This window comes from Delphinapterus leucas, chromosome 7, assembly GCF_059928025.1.
Source record: "Delphinapterus leucas isolate spDelLeu-1000000601 "Yukka" chromosome 7, BTC_Dleu_Yukka2, whole genome shotgun sequence".
In the NCBI taxonomy this organism is placed as follows: domain Eukaryota; kingdom Metazoa; phylum Chordata; class Mammalia; order Artiodactyla; family Monodontidae; genus Delphinapterus; species Delphinapterus leucas.
The window spans coordinates 44784013-44804976 of NC_143135.1; the positions used below are offsets into that span (position 1 = coordinate 44784013).

Below are 20964 nucleotides of genomic sequence, written 5' to 3' on the forward strand. Positions count from 1 at the left end.
GAATTGGCAGATCCTATGGCAAATCTGTGTTTAACCTTCTGAGGAACTACTAATGTGTTTTCCAAAGTGGCTGTATCATTTTACATTTCCACCAGCAATGTATAAGGGTTCCAATTTCTCCATATCCTTGCCACTTCTTGTTCTTATCTGTCATTTTTCTTTTAGCCATCCTAATGGGTGTGAAGTGGTATCTCATTTTGATTTGTACTCCCTGATGGCTAATGACGTTGACCATCTTTTCACATGTTTATTGGCCATTTGTATATCTTCTTTGGAGAAAGGTCTTTTCAAATCTTTTGTCCATTTAAAAATTGTTTTTTGTCTTTTTATTACTGATTTGTTAGAGTTTTTATACATTCTGGATACAAGTGCCTTATTAGATATATTATTTGCAAATATTTTTTCCTCTTATTGGTTGTATTTTCACTTTCTCAATTGTACCATTTGCAGTTCAAAAGTTTTTAATTTTGATGATGTCCAATTTATTTATTTTTTCTTTTGTTGCCTGTGCTTTTGGTATTGTATCTAAGAAGGTACTGCCTAACCCAAGGACACAAAGGTTTACTCCAGTGTTTTCATCTAAGAGTTTTATAGTTTTAGCTCTTTCATTTAGGTATTTGATCTATTTGGAGTTAATTTTTTTATATGGTATAAGGAAGGGGTCCTACTTTATTCTTTTGAATGTGGATATCCAGTTGTTTCAGAACTATTTGTTGAAAAGACTATTCTTTCCTCCATTGAATTATCTTGGCACCCTTGTTGAAATCAACTGACTATAAATGTAAGGTTTATTTATGGACTCTCAGTTCTGTTCCATTGATCTATATGTCTATCCTCACATACTACCCAGCATCATGTTATCTTACTGTAGTTTTATCTATTAAGTTTTGAAATTGAGAGTTGTGAATTACCCTTTTTTCCCCTTCTTTCTTAAGGTTTGTTTTGGTTATTCTTGGTCCCTTGGATTTCCATATAAAATTTAGGATCTGCTTGTCAATTTTTGAAAAAAGGCTACTAGAATTTTGGTAGGGATTGTGTTGGATATATAGATCAATTTGGGGAATATATCATCTTAATATTAAGTTTTCCGATCTATGAACATGGGATGGCATTCTATCTATTTAGGCCTTCTTTAATTTCCTTCAACAATGTTTTGTTATTTTGAGAGTGTAAGCTTTTCGTTTCTTTTATTAAGTGTATTCCTAATTATTTTATGCTTTTTGATGCTATTATTAATGGAACTGTTTTCTTTTATTTTTTTTAATATTTATTTATTGATTTAGGCTGCGCCAGGTCTTAGTTGCGTCACACGGGATCTTCGTTGCAGCATGCGGGATCTTTAGTTGTGGCATGCAGACTCTTAGTTGTGGCATGCGAACTTTTAGTTGCAGCATGCATGCGGGGTCTAGTTCCCCGACCAGGTATCGAATCCGGGCCCCCTGCATTGGGAGTGCGGAGTCTTACCCACTGGACCACAAGGGAAGTCCCTGGAACTGTTTTCTTAATTTCATTTTTGGAGTTTTCACTGATAGTGTATAGAAATATAGTTGCTTTTTGTATATCAATCTTGTATCCTGCAACCTTGCTGAACTTGTGTATTAGTTCTAATAGATTTTCAGTGGATTCCTCAGGATTTTCTCTGTATACGATTATGTCATCTGCAAATAGTGATAGTTTTACTTCTTTAAAACCAGAATTCTTGGGGCCTACTCCAGAGCATTTTTATTTCATTAGAGGGTCCTGAAAGGAGCTTTGTGGCTGGCCTAGAGAAATACTAAAGCAGTTATTCCCCCAAATTCATTGATACCAATTCCAAAGATTAGCTGTTTGAAAAAGAATTGAATTTAAACCTGATATGGCTAAGAAATTCTGTCAGTAGCTGTATTCGTTTGCTAGGGATCCCATAACAAAATACCACAGACTGGGTGGCTTAAATAACAGAAATTTATTTTCTCACATTTCTGGGGAAGTCCAAGATCAAAGTGTCAGTAAGTTTGTTTTCTCCTGTGGTCTCTCTCCTTGGCTTGCAGATGGCCACTTTCTTGCTGTGTCCTTACATGGTCTTTCCCTGTGCACACACATCCCTGGTGTCTTTCTGTGTGTTCAAATTTCCTCTTCTTATAAGGACATGTGTCATGCTGAATTAAGGCCTAGTGGCTTTATTTCAGTGTAATCACCTCTTTTAAGACCCCATCTCCAGATACAGTCGCATTCTGAGGTGCTGGGGGCTAGGGCTTCAATATGTGAATTCTTGGAGAACACAGTTCAGCCCATAGCAATAGCCTTATTGGTTTTCCTCTGAGAGATCTGATTTCTGGTTAGTTGCAACTAGTGAAGCCAGAATTTATTTAAGTAACCCATTCACAAGACTACCAAATGACAGTGACCTGCAGCCAGAATTAAAAGGCACTGTCTCTAGTCCTGAGCTAAAGGATCCTCACTTGTGATCTTGCATGTTCCTTGAGCTCATTTTTGTCAACCTACCCTACAGCCACATCAAAGAGGGTCCAGCCATCAGACTCAGACATGCATATAACATCTAGAACCTCTATTTATACTGCCTGCTTGAAAGAAAGTAATTCCAAATTCTGCTGGGTAAACAGTATGGTGACATACTTGCATGAGGAGTCCTTCTGTGAAATGAAATGTGAAGTTCTTAAATGGCAAGATTCCCGTGAAATGAACTTTAAACTTCTGAAATGCAAAAGCTCACTCTAATTTTGTTCTTTTTTGAGCAAAGAGTCAGCTGTGGAAGTTCAAGATGCTAACTGTTCTTTGCTCCTTAATTCTTACAATAGCCAAAAGCAAAATTAGTTACATCTATAGAAACCAAAAATCAAGCTTTCTCTCCAGGTATTCTGAGCTGAGGATACATCTCACTTCAGCTGGTGAAATTATCTCCCTCTTTCCTCTGCACAGTCTCTGCTCCCTTTTTCAGTCTTTTATTTTTAACTCTCTTGCCTTCTGAGTGTTTTTATTGACATCTGGCCACAAACCCTTTTAGCAGGCGTTGTAAATCACCCATAGGGAAATCAATAAAAACCAGTTCAATTCATAGTAATACTGATTTGCTCCCAGATAACCAGGATCCTGCAGCCTCAGAAATTATGCCCATGGGGGGATCTGCAAGGAGGGTGAAGGGTAAGGGGGGGCATTGCGTTCTGAAACAGGAGGTGGGCAGCCAGCTCCCAGAAGCTCAAGGAAGGGATGGACTTTGGCCTATGTCCATGCTTTTCTCATCTGGCCTCCAGGGAAAGCTCTGTGTTTCCATTTCATCCAGCTCAGATTTTTCCAACCACATCAGTGGCATTTTCTTATCTTCCAAGAATCTGCTTCAGAGCTAAAGTATCTTCTTTAAGCCTCTAGAAGGAGCAGCAGGAATGAACTGCTGCATTTTCTGGGGAGGGAGAAGGTGGCAGAGTAAGTTACTGTAGCACAGAGGCATGGAAGAGGAAAGAAGCTCTGTCAAGCTGTCTGTTGTCAGGCCACTGCTTTCTGTCCCCTGCAGGGGTCAAATGTCAGAACTTTATTGTACAGAAGGTGAAAGCTAGGCCCAGAGAAAGGCATGACTGGCCCAAGGTCACAGAGTGGTTTCATAATGAGGTCACAAAGAAATGGCCTCACTGCTTTGAAATCCTAGTTTTCTTCCCCAAAGGAACTTTGCTCAGGAAGTGCAAATTCATGGGTAGTCAGAACTAAGAAAAAGTAAGGCTCCAGAGAAAAAACATCAATCAGCTAGTTCATTTATTAAAGAGGAGTACATCAAATTGCCTACTGTAAGGGGCATCTAACAGTTTGGACCAACCATTTATGCCCTCTTGGGTAAGGGGAGCATACTAATCTTTGAAAAGAGAATTTCCTAGAAGGGGGTTTTCCTCTCCTCTCCGTCAAGGAGAATATTCTTTTTTTTTTAAACATCTTTACTGGAGTATAATTGCCATACAATGTTGTGTTAGTTTCTGCTGTATAACAAAGTGAATCAGCTATACATATACATATATCCCCATATCCCCTCCCTCTTGTGTCTTCCTCCCACCCTTCCTATCCCACCCCACGGAGAATATTCTAACTGCAAGGCCCAAGGTGCTTGAGTTGGTGGGAGTCAGTGAGATCCTCTGTGGTGCCCTGAGAGCAGGACCTCCCCTGCCCCAGGAGGGAGAATCAAGCTCACAAGCAGGACTGCAAGGTAACACTCAGAATGCCTGATTTTACTCCCCAGGTAGCCCTGGTTTCCTCAAGTTGAACATCTCTGACCCTCCAGGAAGTCTTGTCCCCTCTCCCCTTAGGTGTTTTCAGAAGACATATGCATGTAATCTGGGTTAAAGAATTATTTGATTCAGTTCAACATTTGCCAAACCCTAATTATGTATCTGGTGCTGGGGATACAAAGATGAAAAGACTGGGTTTTGAAGGATGAATAGGAGTCTGCCTTGAAGTCCGCTGAGTTGCTGTCAGCCAAGTGGGGAAGACCAACCTGAAAACAAATAATTGGAATTGTGTTAGAGCAGGTTTGGCCAACTTTTTATGTAAAAAGCCAAATAGTAAATATTTTAGGCTTCGTAAGTCAGATAGTATATGCCTCACCTACTCTACTCTGCCCTCGGAGTGTAAAAACAGCCATAAACAATGCATAAATGAATGGTTGTGGCTGTGTTTCAATAAAATTTTATTTACAAATAGAGTCAGTGGGTCATATTTGGCTCAGAGGCCAAATAATTTGCTGAACCCTTTGTCTGAGGAATGTCATCATAATATGGGAACCAACCCTCCTAAGGGTCCATTTTCTGGTTTGTTATCAGTCTGTCTCACCTGGAAGTGCAAATGAGAAATTTCCAGAAGCTTCTTAAGAATTACTCAGCTTAAACCCTGGATTGAACTCTGCTGTTTACCAAACAGTTAACATAAGGACAGGTACTATACATATAACAAACCGCAATTTAACAGACAGAATATACGGGAATCTGATGTTAAGGATAGTAACTTCTCCATGATGACTTGGTGAATCCTTAGCCAGAAAAACCTCTTCTGGTCCTGTGCTGGTGTTTCTTTTGTGCCACCTCTGCTGCCGGGTTCTGTATTGCCCTCATCATGGTGTGCTGAGCCGAACCCTGGGTTTGGAGACAGACTATGCTGAGCTCAAACCCTGTTTACAGTGCTTGGTAACTGTAATGCCTGGAGCAAATTACTTAGCCTTTGTGAGCTTCTCATCTGTAAAATGGGAATAATAATATCATGCAGGGCTGTTGTAAGGACTGAATATGATAAAAGGATGTAAAGAGCCAGGTAGAGCATCTAGTGCAATAAGTATGGGTTTTCTTCTGCTGATGCCTTGGAATTGTTTCCATGCACTCACCATCTTCATTGTGGGAAGATGACAACTCTCCTGGAGAGAAATCCTCTATGGTTCCTTCCTGTCTCAGATCATTAAGCAGCCGCAGTTGCTCATGCCTGTTCAAGTGGCAGCATACTGGAATTCATGTGCCTCAGGCCACCAAAATTTGCTGTTGGGACAGTCATTCCCAGGCTCCTGCCTTTGCCCTCCCCGCCCCCAGCCTCCCAGGCCATTGCACATCACTGTTTACCATAGCCTGCTCTCAAGCTGTGCTTAAAGACTCAAATCCTGCAGCTATTTGCATAAATCTGGACACCAAGGGAATTGCTCTATTTTACTTAAGCACATGGTTTCTTGTGGCCATAACCTCCATCCAAGGAGCATCTTTTGAATTGACCAAACTGCAAATACAGTTCAATTCAGATTCTCTTGGTGAAGAAAAGACCCCGGCCGAGATCCACAACTCCTCCTGTCCCCTCCACAGGCCTCGCTGGGTGAGGTGTGAGCTTCCTCCTTGTCCTGCAAACTGAGGTCCTCACCCCAAACGGTGGGGCTGGGGTCCAGGGCAGAGGGCGGCGATCATGTTCACACAGGCTCCCGTTGCCGGGGTCTCAGGGTCTGCTCTCCTGGGGAGGGTTAACAGGCGCCATCTGACTCTGAGCCGAGGGGTAGATGGCATGAGTCCCTAGTAGTCATCTTCAGGAGGCAATGACATTTGAAAATCATTTAAAGGTTGAAATTTAACTCAACAAACACGTCTTTGTGTTCACCGTGCTATCTTTTAGGCAGGAACATGCAGGCCACTCAAACCTAGTTCCGCCTCTGCAGACTGAGTTTAAAAGAGTGTGTGTGTAGTAGGGGGAAGGGTGAGAGACAGGCATCGTTGTGGGGGTGGGTTTGGGCGGGGCTTCTGGGAGGATGCTGAGCCCATCAACAGGTGCAGGGGATGCAGAATGAGGAGCAGGTTCTGAGGACAGGGGCACGGTGATAAGTTTAGTCAGGGAGTAACTTAGGGCAAGAGCATTTGCCCCAGATCTGAGTTTTTCAGATCAAACTCTCATGTAGGCAGCGGAGCGATGAGGGAAGCGAAGGCTTTGGTGTTGAGAAAGACCCTGAAAGCCAGTTTTACAAAGGATAAGCTGTTTGTCCCAGTTGGAAATCTTTATTGCAAGAGCCAAAAAAGCCAACATAAGCCAGTTTAAGCAGAAAGGGGTATTCATTGGTTCTTGAAACATAAAAGCCCAGGGATATCAGGCATGGCTTGATCAGGGCCTTAGATGGTAGCCTCAGAACCTAGTTTCTTTTGGTTCTTCGCTGTGTTCTCTTTCACGCTGATTACATTCTTAGACAAATTCTTTATCATCACAACAAGGATTCTGTTTTCACCTTCTTAGATTCAAGGTCTGCAGTTAGGAATAAGAATCTCATTCCCAGGGATTTCCCTGGTGGTCCCAATGCAGGGGGCCTGGGTTTGATCCCTGGTCAGGAAACTAGATCCCACATGCCACAACTAAAGACCCAGTGCAGTCAAATAAATAAATAAATATTAAAAGAAGAAGAAGAAGAAGAAGAAGACTCTCATTCCTAGGATGCCCAGCAAAGTCTTGCTGTATCTCATTGGCTCTGGCTGGTCACATGCTCACCCTTGAACCAATCACTGTAACAGGGAAAGTGATACAAAGATGGCCTCAGACTGCCTCCAGCCCTGGGGTTGCCAGTTAGACCCCTCGCCACTGATTATATGACTGCTCTCAATAGGCTCCATGGACCTCAAACTCATGGGGCAGGAAGTGGGGCACAGTCTGGCAACTTAGCCAGCCCTGTACTGAGATGGGGAGACTGAGGGCAGAGTGGTGAAGGAACTCATCCCCACACAGGCCGCTGATGTCACAGTCTGCTCTTCACTCCCCCAGAAGGCTCCTGTCACCAACCCGTTATAATCCTTCCTTTGGCCTCCTGAAGCACATATTGGGCTGCCCTGCAGCCCAGCCCAGGTTATCGGGCCTATTTCCACAGCTTCTGAGAACTAGGGTTCCCAGCGTGGAGATAAATAGGGGGTGGGGCTTGAGCTGGATGCTCCATCCCAGCAGGGAAGAACTATCTACTCTGTTTGCCTTAGATGGAGCAGCTGCTTCCTATCTGCCCCGGGGGATGCTGGGAGAAGGACTTTCAGTTCTGTAGCTCAGCTAGGGTTGCCCTTGCTGGCCCTGAGGTAGGGCTGTGATGTGGAACAATCCAGACCCCCTGTCCGGAAACCTCTGCCAATAACTCTTGTTCTGTCTCTGCGGAGGTTAGATAGGAAGAGGAGTGACTCTGCTCTTGAGAAAGAACAAAGATCCCATTTTAGGCACAGAAGACCCAGATCTTAGTCCTGACTCTGTTACCTGACTGTGTGACCCGGCACAAGTCACTTTACCCCTCTGAGACTCGATTTCCTCATCCGTGGAATGGAAATATAATACCTCCCTCACAGAGCTGAGAGGGTTCAAAAGCTAATAAATAATATCATACATAACTGTGCTGTGTGTGGAGTAGGCCAGATGAAAGGTGTCGTTTGATTCCTAGAGTCCTTTCTTTCAAAAGGAGGATCCACCAGGTACTGAGCTCTGGACCCACACTACGTTTCCACAGCTGGGGCACAGATGAAAGCTCTCTGCCTTCAGGCTTGGCAGATGTGGTTTTGTACAGGAAACCGCTGCGTGGCAGATGGAGGCAACTGCAAGGTGCTGTCATGGACCAGAGAGCACACAGCATCCCGGAGAGGTCAGGGAAGGCTTCCTGGGGAGGCAGCCTTGAGGGACACACTTGGAGCCCCAGTGCCCAGCACGACACTGACACTGAGAGCCACTCACATGTGTTTCTTGAATGAATGAATGATTTAGGCACTGTGCAGACCATGTTTTCCTTCTGACTTTCCCAAACCACTTCCTGCATGTAAACCCTGACGGTTATTCCCCAGAGCAAAGCTGGGAAGGGAGAGGGAGAAGGAGGGGTCAGGAGGGAAGAATGGCAAAGAAAGGCACGCTGGGAATTGGACATTCATTTGTTATTTTTGTTTGTTTGTTTGTTTGGGGATGGGGTGTTGCCAAATCAAGGAAGAAATTTTATTTTATTTTACTTTATCATTACCATTTTTTTGGCTGCGCTACGTGGCTTGTGGGATCTTAGTTCCCTCACCAGGTGTCGAACCTGAGCCCTCGGTAGTGAAAGCGCAGAGTCCTAACCACTGGACCGCCAGGGAATTCCCAAGAAATTTTCTTTTTGTTTGGAACAAAGTTCCCAAGGTGGTAGGGTGCTGTTCCTGGCTTTTCAGATTGGCCGCTCCTGGTGGCTCCCTTTAATTTCTCAGGACACCAAAGAGACTATCTTTTTTTTTTTCTTTTAACAATGCCATTATTTATTATGCAAGTAAGTCAAGCTCATTGTAGAAAAAAATGGGAAAATATAGACATAAATATTCAAAAGATATTAGATTGAATTTATTCATAATTCCATTTGAAGATAACCATTTTTAACATTTGGGTTTTAACCATCTTGACCTCTGTCCCCCACCCTCATGAACAGATAGAGCCATATATTAATCTACATATATTTCACATAAGATATATATATATATATAATATATATATATAAATATAGATGATTTTTAAATGAAAGTAGAATCATGCCAGCTGTTTCTTCCCCCCCTCAGCCAATATATTGCGAACAAAAATGACTATGTCTAAAACATCAAACCTTTACACCTTTGAAGCATTTTGGATGGAGACGTTCTAAAATGGAACTTGCTCTCCAGTCTTTCCCAAGGAGCCAACATGGGAACTCTGCTTCATCCATGCTCACCGTGGACATGCTGGCTGTACAGCAGGGATGAATGCAGGGCCTGGGAGGCTGTCTAAGAGGCTGTCCAATGGCCCCAGGGTCTGGGCCACACATAGTGCTTGTGTCTGCTCTTCAGAGTGTGGCTGCTTCCTTCCTTGTGGTCAGTTGTGTCTTCTGTTTTTAATCTGCTGTGGGCTGGAAAACCAGAAAACCAAGCCCAGAGAGGAGCATTATCTAGGTTTTAAGTCAAGTCCTATGTTGCAAGAGGCACAGGTGATTTGTGTTATCAGTATTTTCTTTCCCAGATGTGAGTAAAGGAACACTTCTTAAGTATTTACTATGTTCTGGATACTTTCCATGCCTATTTTATTTAAATCTCATAGCAACACTTTGAGAGAAGTAGCTTAACCCCCTCTTACAAACAGCAGACTGGTCCCATAGAAGTTCATTGCTTTGTCAAGGGCCACTGAGCTGTAAGTGCCAGAGCTGTGATGGGACCTGGTCTGTTTCCCTCCCAAATCCCTGCTTTTCTCCTTGTACCACATCTCATGCTTGCTGCCAATTCTGGGGCTGGGTTTGGTTTGATATTGCCAGGGGCAGGGCCACTGGACTGGGGAGATGCTTCTGCATGGAGCAGGGCTTGGCTCCCACGAAGGTCTGAGACCAGGCAAAGATCCGTCTCCTCAGGCAGCAGCTCCAGGGCCTGGACAGCAAGGAGAGGCCTGTAGAATCACACATCACCCAGAGAGCCCATGGGAGGGGGCCTCATCAGGCTGTAGAGAGGACCAATCACTGCTTAGCTGACTGGCCTTCTCAGATAGTGCTCATAGCTGGCACTGCTTATTGGCCTTGATTTGGATTAGATTAATTAGCAGGAAAAGCCCAGGAGAACATTTTCTCACCGTATAAATCAGAGGTGACAATTGGTGGCTGCAGACCGAATCTTGACCAGGGATGTGTGTGTCTGGCCCGCATGGTGTTTCTCTAACTTTTTGAATTACATTTAGCATTTATAAATTGGGAGGTTCCATATTTAAACATCTGGGATTTGGGCTTTTCTTGAAAAATTGGGAGATCTAGCCAACAAAGATGGGTATTTTTTTCATGACCCCCCCTCCCCTGTTGAATAGTCACTGCCCCGGTTAGATGGCACCTGTGCTCTGTGGTCAGCCACACCCCATAATGACTGTCATTCATCTCACCAGCCTGGCCCCTGAAGGATCTGAATTTGTCGCCTTTACACGAATCCTATTTTTACAGAAGCTAGTTGCCAATTAAAGCAAAGCCTTCTTAATCTGTTTATTAGTGATATGGTTTCATTCATTAATTAATTCAACCAACATCTAGTGAGTGGCCATTATGTGTTTCACCCTGTACTGGATGTGGGTCATAAAAATATGAATATTTATTAAAACAGTCATAAAAATGTGAATAAGGTATAGTCCCTGCTGTTGAGGTGCTCAAATTCTAGCTGAGATGAGACCTGTGCAAATTGCTCTGGGAGAACAGAGAAGTGTGTTAAACTGAATAATCCTCCCCTGCTCCCCGCCAAGAAGTCTGTGTCCTAATCCCTGGAACCTGTTACCTTAAATGGAAAAAGGACCTTTGCAGATATGATTAGATTAAGGTTCCTTAGATTTGGAGATCATCCTGCATTAGCTGTGTGGGCCCAGTGTAATTCCAAGGGTCCTTATAAGAAGGAGGCATGACAAAGTCAGACAAAAAGGAAATGTGAGGATGGAAGCAGAGGTCAGAGAAGAGAAAAGATGCTACACTGCTGGCTTTGAAGATGGAGAAAGGGCCACCAGCCAAGGAATGTAGGCAGCCTCTAGAAACTGGAAAAATAAGGAGATGGATTCTCCCCTAGACCCCGCAGAAGGAACACAGCCTGCTGATACTGATTTTAGCTCACTGAGACTGATTTTGGACTTCTGACCCCCAGAACAGTAAGATAATAAATCTGTGTTATTTTCAGAGACCAAGTTTGTGGTAATTTGTCACAGCAGCCATAGGAAACTAATACAGGAAGGGAGAAATTTTTTCTAGGGTGAATGAAGGAAAGAATATTTGAATTAGATGAATAGGAGTTCATCAGGTATAGAAAGGGGATGGAAGGCATCCCAGGCATAAGGAAGAGGATTATGCAAAAGGTATAAAAAAGCAGGGCATGTTTGAAGGTTGGCTATTGGTTCATTGTGGCTGGACCATAAGGTGTATGATGGCTGAAATAAGAGATGAGGCCAGGGAGAGGGGCTGGAATCTTGACCTAGAACTGGTTACATGGGAAAAGAGACCAGTTCTAAGTGAGGATTTCTTATAATCTCAAAGATTATAAAAAAGGGAAGGGTGATCCAACTTATGTTCTAGAGAGACTGCTCTGGCATCTTGTGGAGGGTGGTTGGAAGGGACCAGACCAGCGGTAAGGAGACCAATGAGACTGTTGTAGTGACCCAGGTCACACAGAGCCATGGCTGGGATGGTGGCTACGGGAAAAAGGGAAGTGATCAAAGACACCTGAACTAGGATTGACAAGACTCGGAAACGAACTGAATGTGGGGAGTGATGACTGCTGGGTTTTTAGCTTGAGTGCATTCACTAGTACACAGGAGTGGGCTTGTGGGGGAGCAGGGCTGGGGGCAGGAAGAAATGATGGGTTCTGTTTGGAACATGGTGAGTGTGAGGGGACCATAGTGCACATGGGAAGAGTTGCCTGAAGGGCTCCGTAGTGTGCTGGTAAATGTTCAACAGCCGGCTCTCTGGGAAAAAAAAGACTTTGATATATAGCATTTGCTGACTCCTGCGATATAAATACTCCCATCATGACCAATTTTAAGTTACTAACTCAACATCACTAAATGTGGAGTTAGGAAGAGGTACACAGTCAGGCACCAGCATACCACTGGAGAAGTTCCCACAAAGTACAAGAAGGAAGGGCCTAAAAATCCACCTCCTTCCCAAGACAGGCTCAGTGACTCACTGAGGCCACACACCTGGGGAAGGTAGGACCAGGCCCAGAATCTAGGAGGCAGCTTCTGGCCCTCCATTGATTAGAGGCAGCATCAAGCCCTGCTGATGGCCCCTTGGTGCCCTGGTCAGTTTTGCAGACCCGGGAATACAGTGTGGTCCTTGACCCCAGGACAATGACTCATGTCACCCTGGAGTGAGTGACTCAGGGAAGAGGCTGCTGGGTGGCCTGGAACAAAGAGAATTGGGAGAGATTTATTTCTCCTGGGAGCTCAAAGGGGGGCTCAGATACTTTTCTGCTGTTCCCTGTGCCTTTGAACTGCCTCCGATTAAGCAATTGCACATATCTCCAAGAAGAAAAAAAAGTTTTTTTCAAGTGGACTTAGTTTTTAAAAAAAGAATTGCTAAAGTGAACAAGCTGGAGAGGAAAGCTGGGGAGATGTTCTGGCTTACTTCCTGTCCTGGATGAGGCCGGGGCTGGGGGTGGATAGAGCTCTCGCTGTGACTTGACCACTTTTCAGGGGGTGTGGAACATGGATCCCAGGCATTTCAGGGTTTCTCCAACCCTCCCCTTCTTCCAGAGTGGCATCTAAGATCCAAGGGGCTTCCTGAGTGCCAGAGAGTCGGGGTGAGGAGGGCGCCCATCATTTGACAAGGTGATCCTCCTGTTTCTGTCAGCCCTTGCTTAGTAGGTAACTTCTGAACCTGCCTTTTCAAGGCAACTTCAGGTCTAGCAACTGTCTGCTCCTAGGTGCACAGAAATGATTGTGTTCTCCGCCCTGTGCTCCCCACCCTACCCGCTGTGAGGATGGCTAAAGGCCTCATCTATCAAGTCATATCAAATAGCCATTTCCTCTCTCTGGGGTCTTCTCCTCTGGGTTCTGTCTGGGAAATGGGGCCCAAGACCTCCCTGCTCTCAGATTTGGGGATCTTTTCCCACTTCCCCAGGGAAGCAGGGCACAGGCCCCGTTCTCAGGGACTCACCAGAGTCTACCCTCTCACTGCTTTCTCTCCACTTTTCCTGTCTTTCCTTTGCCCCATAATCTTTACTAGTCTTGGGCTGGGGGGAGATTTACCATTACTTAGGGTGTTTTTGCCCAAATCCTTTTTTCTGTGCACTGAGCCCTTCCTGTTTCCCTAAGAGCTAGTTCTTTGTGATATATAAGGCAGCGATAGACTCCCTTTCCTCTATCTTCCGCTGCTACAGCTGCCCCCAGCCCCCCTCCCGGGCAGTGAGCACAGAATGGCCTCCCTGTTTGCCCGAGGGGAAGGGCAGTGGGGGAAAGGAGATGTGAGGGGAAGCAAGGAGTCTGTTAGGATTCCAGACGTGCCACCTATCTTGAGTAGACCCTGCACGTCCCCCACCAGCCGAGCATCGTGCACACCCCTGTACCCTTCCTCTGGGGGCTGACCCGGCCTCCCCTCTTGGATATGGCCCTGGCACAGGTCTCAGCAGATGCTGGCTCACCCTCAGGGCTAGAATGGGTTCTGAATCAGGGGAGGAAGGCACCCCCAGCCAAAAGAGCCCATGAGAGACCCTTGGGACTGGAGAGCATGGCCAGAGTGTGCAGACTCCAGGCCAGAGTGTCGGGAGTGCTCAGGGACTCCTTGCCGAAGCACCGCTGGGTCGCAGCCCCTGTACTCCCAGCCGCTGGACCAGAAGGGTTGTGGTGACAGGGAGAGGTCATTGAGGGGGTCCCTTCCGGTCCCTCATCCTCCCCTCTCTGTTGCCCCCAAGGCCCCTTCCTTCTACCCTTCTACACCCCACCCTTGCTCTCCACTCCTCCTTTCAATCCAAATCTGCTTTCAGGATGGAAACTTGGGGCTCCCACTGACGTGCCGAGGACTGTGCCCCCTCAGCCATCCATTCTCCCGTTTACCCTGTGCAGCCTGAGCACTTGCACCAGGTCTCGTTAGGTTTCATCGCTCCCTTGCAGAATGACAGCCTCTGTGCCTTGGGAGTCAGCACAGGGGTGGCAGAAAGGTCAGGGTCTTTGGAACCAGATAGACTCAGGACTGACCACAGCGCAGATCTGGGACAGGCCACATCATAGAGCTGAGCGTAGACCCAGGACTGACCACCGCACAGAGCTTGGATGACCACAGTGCAGACCTGGGGCTGACCACAGTACTGCATGCTGTTTCTGTAAACCCACCACTGCAGCCACTGGTTGCCCGACAGCAGAGTGAATGGCCCCTGGTGGGTTTGATTCCAATTATGTCTGATGGTCTTTTATCTGATTGTCAGTACAGAGGAGAAGCCCTGGCCAGGCCAGGACTCGGCCTCCTTAACTTGCCAGAAACAAAGCCAAGAACTCTGCCACCCAGGATGAACACCAAACTCTCTGGGCCTTGGTTGGGTTTTGGTGATGCCGTGGCTCAGAGAACTCAGCTGCCCGATTCAGAGAATAGGAAAGGAACTCATTGAGGGTATAGTCTGTGTAGCACCCTGTGTGTATTTCCTAATTTAATCCTTACAACAACTTTAAAATGTATGTACTATTGCCTCCATTTTACAGATGAGGAAACTGAGGCCAAGAGGAGACTAATCCAGCAAGAAAGAGGCAGAGGGAGAATTAGAACCCAGTCTGCCAAGGTCCAGAGCCCTCTCACAGCATCTCAAGGTTAGGAAGCAAGATAGGGATATTGTGAGGGAGACCCCAACTTGGACTCACTTGTGGGGTACAGAACTCAGCTCCGCAGTTGGCCAGGTCTAGGAACCCACAGAGGCACCTCTTAGCACTTTGAGCTGATCTCTGATGCCCAGGGAGATTTTCCAGGTGTATCCAGTGCTGCCTGGGGTGGACACAGTGAGCTGTGAACATCTTCACTCACCCAAGATCAGAGGCACTGCCAAGGGATGCCTGCTTTCACAGCATGGACACATCAGCTTATTATTTACTAAAAGCAAACCTTTCAAAATAAGAGGCCAGAAGGCTGACATGTGAAGTGGGGCTGGGGGGCAGGGTTCTGGGACCTTCTCTGGCTGCTCCTCACTCACAGGTGTGGCTTTGGTCAAGTCCCTGCCCCTGTCTGGGCTTGTCGGATGGGAGCAGGGGTAGGACTGGCCCTTCTCCAGTGGCCTCCTTGTCATCCTCTGAGTTTGCAGAGGGACTGAGAGGGATGTGTGTGCAGCCACCCCAAACAATTCCCTCCATCGAATTCTTCATCTAGAGAGAGACCAGTGGTATTAATAGCAACTTAATCTCTTTCAAATTCTTTGTGCTGCTAAAATGAAAGCAAAAATTCAAAGCTGGAAGAACAAAAAAAAAACCCTCCCTTCTGAGAATTCTGAGTCACTCCAGAAAGGTCAGTGGAGTCTAGGTTAACTCATTATTTCCCAGAAGGGCCTCTGGCTCTTCCGACACCCAAAGCTTAACAGAGGGAACATGAGAGCCACTCAGTTTGCAGGCTGTGCTCCTGGGACACTGTGGTTTCAGAGCGGGGTTTGGTCTCTTCTGGACTGGTCACAAGGCTCTGGGAGAGGCATCCCAGGGGCCACTGTAAGAGGCCACTGCTTACCAAGAATGCCACCCATGAGCTAGTGGACTTGGCCCTGCAGGGAGCTGGGGAGTCAGACTGACCTGTGGTTGACTTCCAGCACTGCCCCTCATGGGTGATGTGACTTAGGGCAAGTCTTTGGGCCTCTGTTTCCTCATCTGTAAAATGAGACTAATCGTAACGTTAAGAATAATAGTACTTACACTATCCACCTCAAGGCTTGCTGAGAGCACCAAAGGGGCTGTAAAGGCGCTTGAGGGGTCATGACTCTTAATGTTGGCCCCTGTGCCTGCTGGCACGTAGGCAGCCCCACAGGAAGCCACCCCCCTCCCATGACTGAGATGGGCAGGGTGGAGGTGTTCTGCCGTTGTGGATGGGCATGCCTGTGCTTTACGGCTGCTCTGTCAGAACAGCCCCCTCCTGCCCTCTCCCCACAGCCCACAGGGTCCTACAGCAGCTATTCCCAGGGGCAGAGTCTCTGCTACTCACCTAACAAGTGTGGGCCTTTCTGGGGTGAAAGGTTGGATGGAAAAACTAATGGACAGTTGTATAAATAGAAGATTAAGAAGTTGAGTGGTTGAACACATGGACCCACAGACCAATGGATGGATGAATGGGTGCGCTTGCCACCCTACATAGTGGGGATCATGCAGCCCCTGACAGTGGGCCCGCTCTTTTGTCCCTGTAAAACCCCTAGCCTCACAACCTGCTGCTTCCTCTCCCCTGCCCCACCACTATCTTATCCCCTCTGGGAACGCACACTCCAACTCTCCCCTGCAGGACAGCGAGAACCCATGTGGCGTTCAGCTGCTACACACTAGCAGAACTCCTGGTGGAGGGGACGGAGTAGAAGAGGGGAGAGATGAGGGGCCTTGAATCAAACTAGCCTGGGTTATAATCCTTGGCCTGCCACTTACTAGCTGTGTGGTCTTGAGCAAGTTGTTGCAGCTCTCTGATCCTTAGTTCCTTAATATATAAAATGGGAATAATAAACAAGATAGCATCTGAAATGCACCTCACATAGTGTCCGATATTCAGTAGGCGACCTAGAAATATCTGATGAATAAAAAGGAATAAAAGTATATTAGTTTGCTTTCTTTAATGAATAACCAGGGGCAGATAAAAATATTTAAATGTGGTTTAGAGGCTTTTGGCCTTTTCGGTGACACAAATCATTGGATAGTTATTCCAGCAGAGGCTTTGATAATTTGTGCCAGGAACAAAGGTAGCTGGACCAGTCAAGTTGCTTCGCTTCTCTGCAGCTCAGTTTTCCTTCCTGTAAAATAGGCCGAGCTGTATAGTTAAGCACTGGCTGGGGGCAGAAAGACTAGAGTCCAAAGGGCTGATGGCTCTTGGCAATGACCCACCTAACCCTTTGCTGACCAAGCTGGAGAGGCAGCAAGAAGGGCCCTGAAAATGGGTTAAAGAAGGAGCGGCTCAGAGACCAAACATCACTAAATATTTTCTCCTTTTTTGGGTCGTTGCTCTAGATCACCACTTCCTGGAGACTATATTCTAAACTTTGCTGTGATGGATGCGAGGTCCACGTGCCCACGAGCTCCAGAGGAGCCCAGATGTCACCCTGGGGGAGGGACTCTGCTTTTACCTTGCTATTTTAAGCAGCGAGTTTACAATAATGGATGGGAGAGAAAGCAATGGGGCTGGAACAGCGTGGGAATGGCCTGGGAGGGTGGGGCTGCTGGGGCTCCCCCTGAGGAGCCTGGGGTTCCATCTTGTCAAGGGTGGGACCTCAGCCAGCCTCCACTCTGCTTTATCCTGCAGCAGCTGACACCTCTTAGTGCTTGTCTGACTTAATTCGTTTCTGTTTTACTTTGCTTTCTGACCCAGGGACTGACTCAAGGTCTTTCTTGAAGAGCAGGAGGTGAAGGAAAGGAAGTGGAGGTATTTCTGATGCGACTTTGGAATTCCATGGTCCTAGAATCCTATGGGATGGGGCCCTCAAATCCGTGGTTTGTTGTGATTAGGAGGAGATCAGGATTTCAGGGACTCCCAGGGTTGGAAAAGGCCCCTGAAGTGGGTTAGGAATCCTATGACCCTTGCCCCAGCCTTTGATGAAACTCTCCCAGGAATGGGGAGCTCATTACCTTAAAGAGTAGCCCATTTCATTTTCCGATGGTTCCAACCACTAGAAAGTTTTCCCTTGCCTTGATCTCACCTTTCAGTCATTGGCCGTGCATCTACCCTTCGGGGACAATAGAATTACATGAATGGCTTTCAAATATCTGCAAAGAGGTTTTATTTCTTCCTGTACCTTCTCTTTTCCAGGCTAAAGGTCTTTAGTTCTTTAAACACAAATTCTTGTCCTGCTTCCCCTTTTCTTTTGGCGGTACGCTGGCCTCTCACTGTTGTGGCCTCTCCCGTTGAGGAGCACAAGCTCTGGACACGCAGGCTCAGCGGCTATGGCTCACGGGCCCAGCCGCTCCGTGGCATGTGGGATCTTCCCGGACTGGGACACAAACCCGTGTCCCCTGCATCGACAGGCGGACTCTCAACCACTGCGCCACCAGGGAAGCCCCTGCTTCTCCTCTTTTGAACATGCCCCAGATCATCTGAACCCCTCTTAGCATGCAGAGCACAATACACTTCATGTAGATTAAGACATAAAAGAAAAGTAGAACTGTCAGCTTCCCTGTTTTGGAAACCATACTCCTATTAAGACAGCCTGGATGGACTTCCCTGGTGGTGCGGAGGTTAAGAATCCACCTGCCAATGCAGGGGACATGGGTTTGAGCCCTGGTCCGGGAAGATCCCACATGCCGTGGAGCAACTAAGCCCGTGTGCCACAACTACTGAGCCTGCACTCTAGAGCCCACGAGCCACAACTACTGAGCCCTCGTGCCACAACTACTGAAGCTCGCGCATCTAAAGCCCGTGCTCCACAACAGGAGAAGCCACCGCAATGAGAAGCACACACACCGCAACCAAGAGTAGTCCCCGCTCGCCGCAACTGGAGAAAGCCCACGTGCAGCAACAAAAACCCAATGCAGCCAAAAGTAAATAAATAAAATAAATAAATTAAAATAAAATGAAACAGTATTAAAAAACAAAAAGACAGCCTGGAGACCTGCACACACATCACACATCATTTTAAGAGTTTTCTTTGGATGTGTAGTACACTTTTCTGGTAGAATTGGGGTTTGTGGGTATTCTTTTGCTACCCTCAAACTCTGTTACCATATGCTTTGCCCAGCACCACTGTTGTCACTGCAGCTGACATCCAAGTCAAGGTGATAGTAATCAATCACAGAGCTCACCTTTGGGCAAACCTGATGCTGAGTTTACTTATACAGAAACAACCTGAGCTGGGAGGCACAGCATGCCCTGGCCCCAGAGCTCTCATTCCCAAGAGCCAGGTTAAATCTGTCCTCTTGGCCATGACCCACCTTCCTGTCTCACCTCCTCCACCAAGCCTCCAGCTATTCTGTTCAGAGAAATTCAGTCAGCATTTCAGTGTTCATGATTCAGTCTAAACACCATTCTAGCGTGGACTCTTCCCTAAAACTGTATTCCACTCGTCCCAATTTCTGGAGTTAGGGACCCTTTTCTGGGACCCTGCAGCTTCTCACTTCCAAAGTGTTTACCTCCTAATCTTGTTTTCCAACTTCCTCCCACCATTGGACTCCGTGTTCCTTGAGGGCCAAGACCACATTTTCATCATCTTTATGGCAGAGTAGGTGTGAGTGTTGGTGGTGAAGGAATGAATGACTCTGCTCACAGATCATCTTCTTGAAATGAGATTTCTTGAGCCGACCAGCAGGGGTCACCCCAACTGTTTCAGAGCTGAATAGGGCTCCCTGTCCACCGCAGAGAATGACAAAAGCCAAGATGGTGGTCACAATGACTAAAACTCCGGGGCTAAAGTTCTCCAGTTCTTTAAATACAAGTCAACAAGCGTTTCTGGATGAACCTTCTGGGTATCTGTGATCAATAAGACCCCTTGCCTGCCTCAGGGAGCTCAGTCAAGAGGTGTGTGTTAGCTGGGGGCGTCTGTCAGAGCTGTGACTGATGCCACATCTGAGCTGCACCACAGCACTCTGGCTCTAGGGCCTTTGCAAGCCATTTCTGTGGTACAGGAAGAACACCTGGTGTCCTGGGCGATGGCAGGGCTTCCTGGCTTCTCCTCCTGCAGCCTCCAGCAGACAGCATCTTGCATAGGACCCAGGGTATAGTGGATACTCAGTAGATGGCAATGTCCTCCATTTGCCCTGTGTGTGTCCCAGCAGCCCCCTGACTGCAGCCGAGGGCAGGGTCTGAGGACGACATCTGCCTCTGGTGCCTTTCATCTGCTGTCTCCTAGAGCAGCTCCTTCAAGGAACCTCTGAAGTTGCAGAACCAGGCCAGTTGTTGGTTTTTCGGGTCCCTGGAGGTGTCATCCATCCCCCTAGGGCAGGGGACCTAAAGGAGTTTAGGGGTGGGAAGAGCCCAGGCAGAGCCCTCTGGACCTTCTGGGCTGCAGGTAGCCTCTGGGAGCACCTACTCCATGCTGGGTGCTCTTTTCATCCTAGGGACAGTCCCACATGGGAGGCGTTCTTATCTCTGTTCCCCTGACGAGGAAACCAAGGCTCAGAGGTGAAGCAAACGTTCAAGGCTACACAGCCAGTGAGTGGCAGAGTGAAGACTCAGATCTAGGTATCTGGTTCCAAAGCCTGTGCTCTATCTACTATTTCTGCTCTCCTGCCTCTCCAGATGGAGACCTGACATGACTGGCCCCCTTTTCTAAGAGGAAGCAGAGGAGCCAGACCCATTGGCTCAGGTTTATTGGAGAGATTTTGGTCCTACACCTCTTGACTGGCAAGAAACATGAAAGTGTGAAAGCGCAGTTAGTACTTACAAGTAACAGTCGTTAGTAGTTACAAGTTAGTACAAGTAGTTACAAGTTAGTAGTTACAAGTAAACCCAGTTCAAACTGACTTAAACACTAAGAGACTTAATTGTTTCTGTAACTGGCTAGTTCAGAAAGAGTTTCAGCTGCAGGTGAGCTTTGATCAGGGCTCCAGCTCCGTTTCTCTGCAGATCTCCTGGGTCTGCTCTCCTCTGGGTGTGTCAGATTTCTCCTCAGTCTGACCTTCCTTGTGGAAGGAAAATGGCATCTGCAACACCAGGTCTCACATCTGCACACTCCACCACCCGGAGCAAGAGAAAGCATCTGGGTCCCAGAGCATTGCCACATGCTCATTGGCTTAGGCTGGACCCATTGTCTATCCCTGAGCCAGTCACTGAGGCAAGATGGATGAGATTATGCTGACTGGAGTCAACCCCGGCCAGGCCTTACCCCATGGGGAGGGTTAAGTGTAGCTTTGGGGAAGCAACCCAAGGTTGCTGAGGGC

General features: G+C 47.0%; 1 protein-coding gene across 2 annotated transcripts in view; it reads left to right on the plus strand.

The window, feature by feature from the left end:
• IRAG1 (inositol 1,4,5-triphosphate receptor associated 1) overlaps positions 1-20964 on the plus strand; it is a 131637-nt gene that overhangs the window by 31938 nt on the left and 78735 nt on the right. The gene's annotated exons all lie outside the window — the stretch shown is intronic.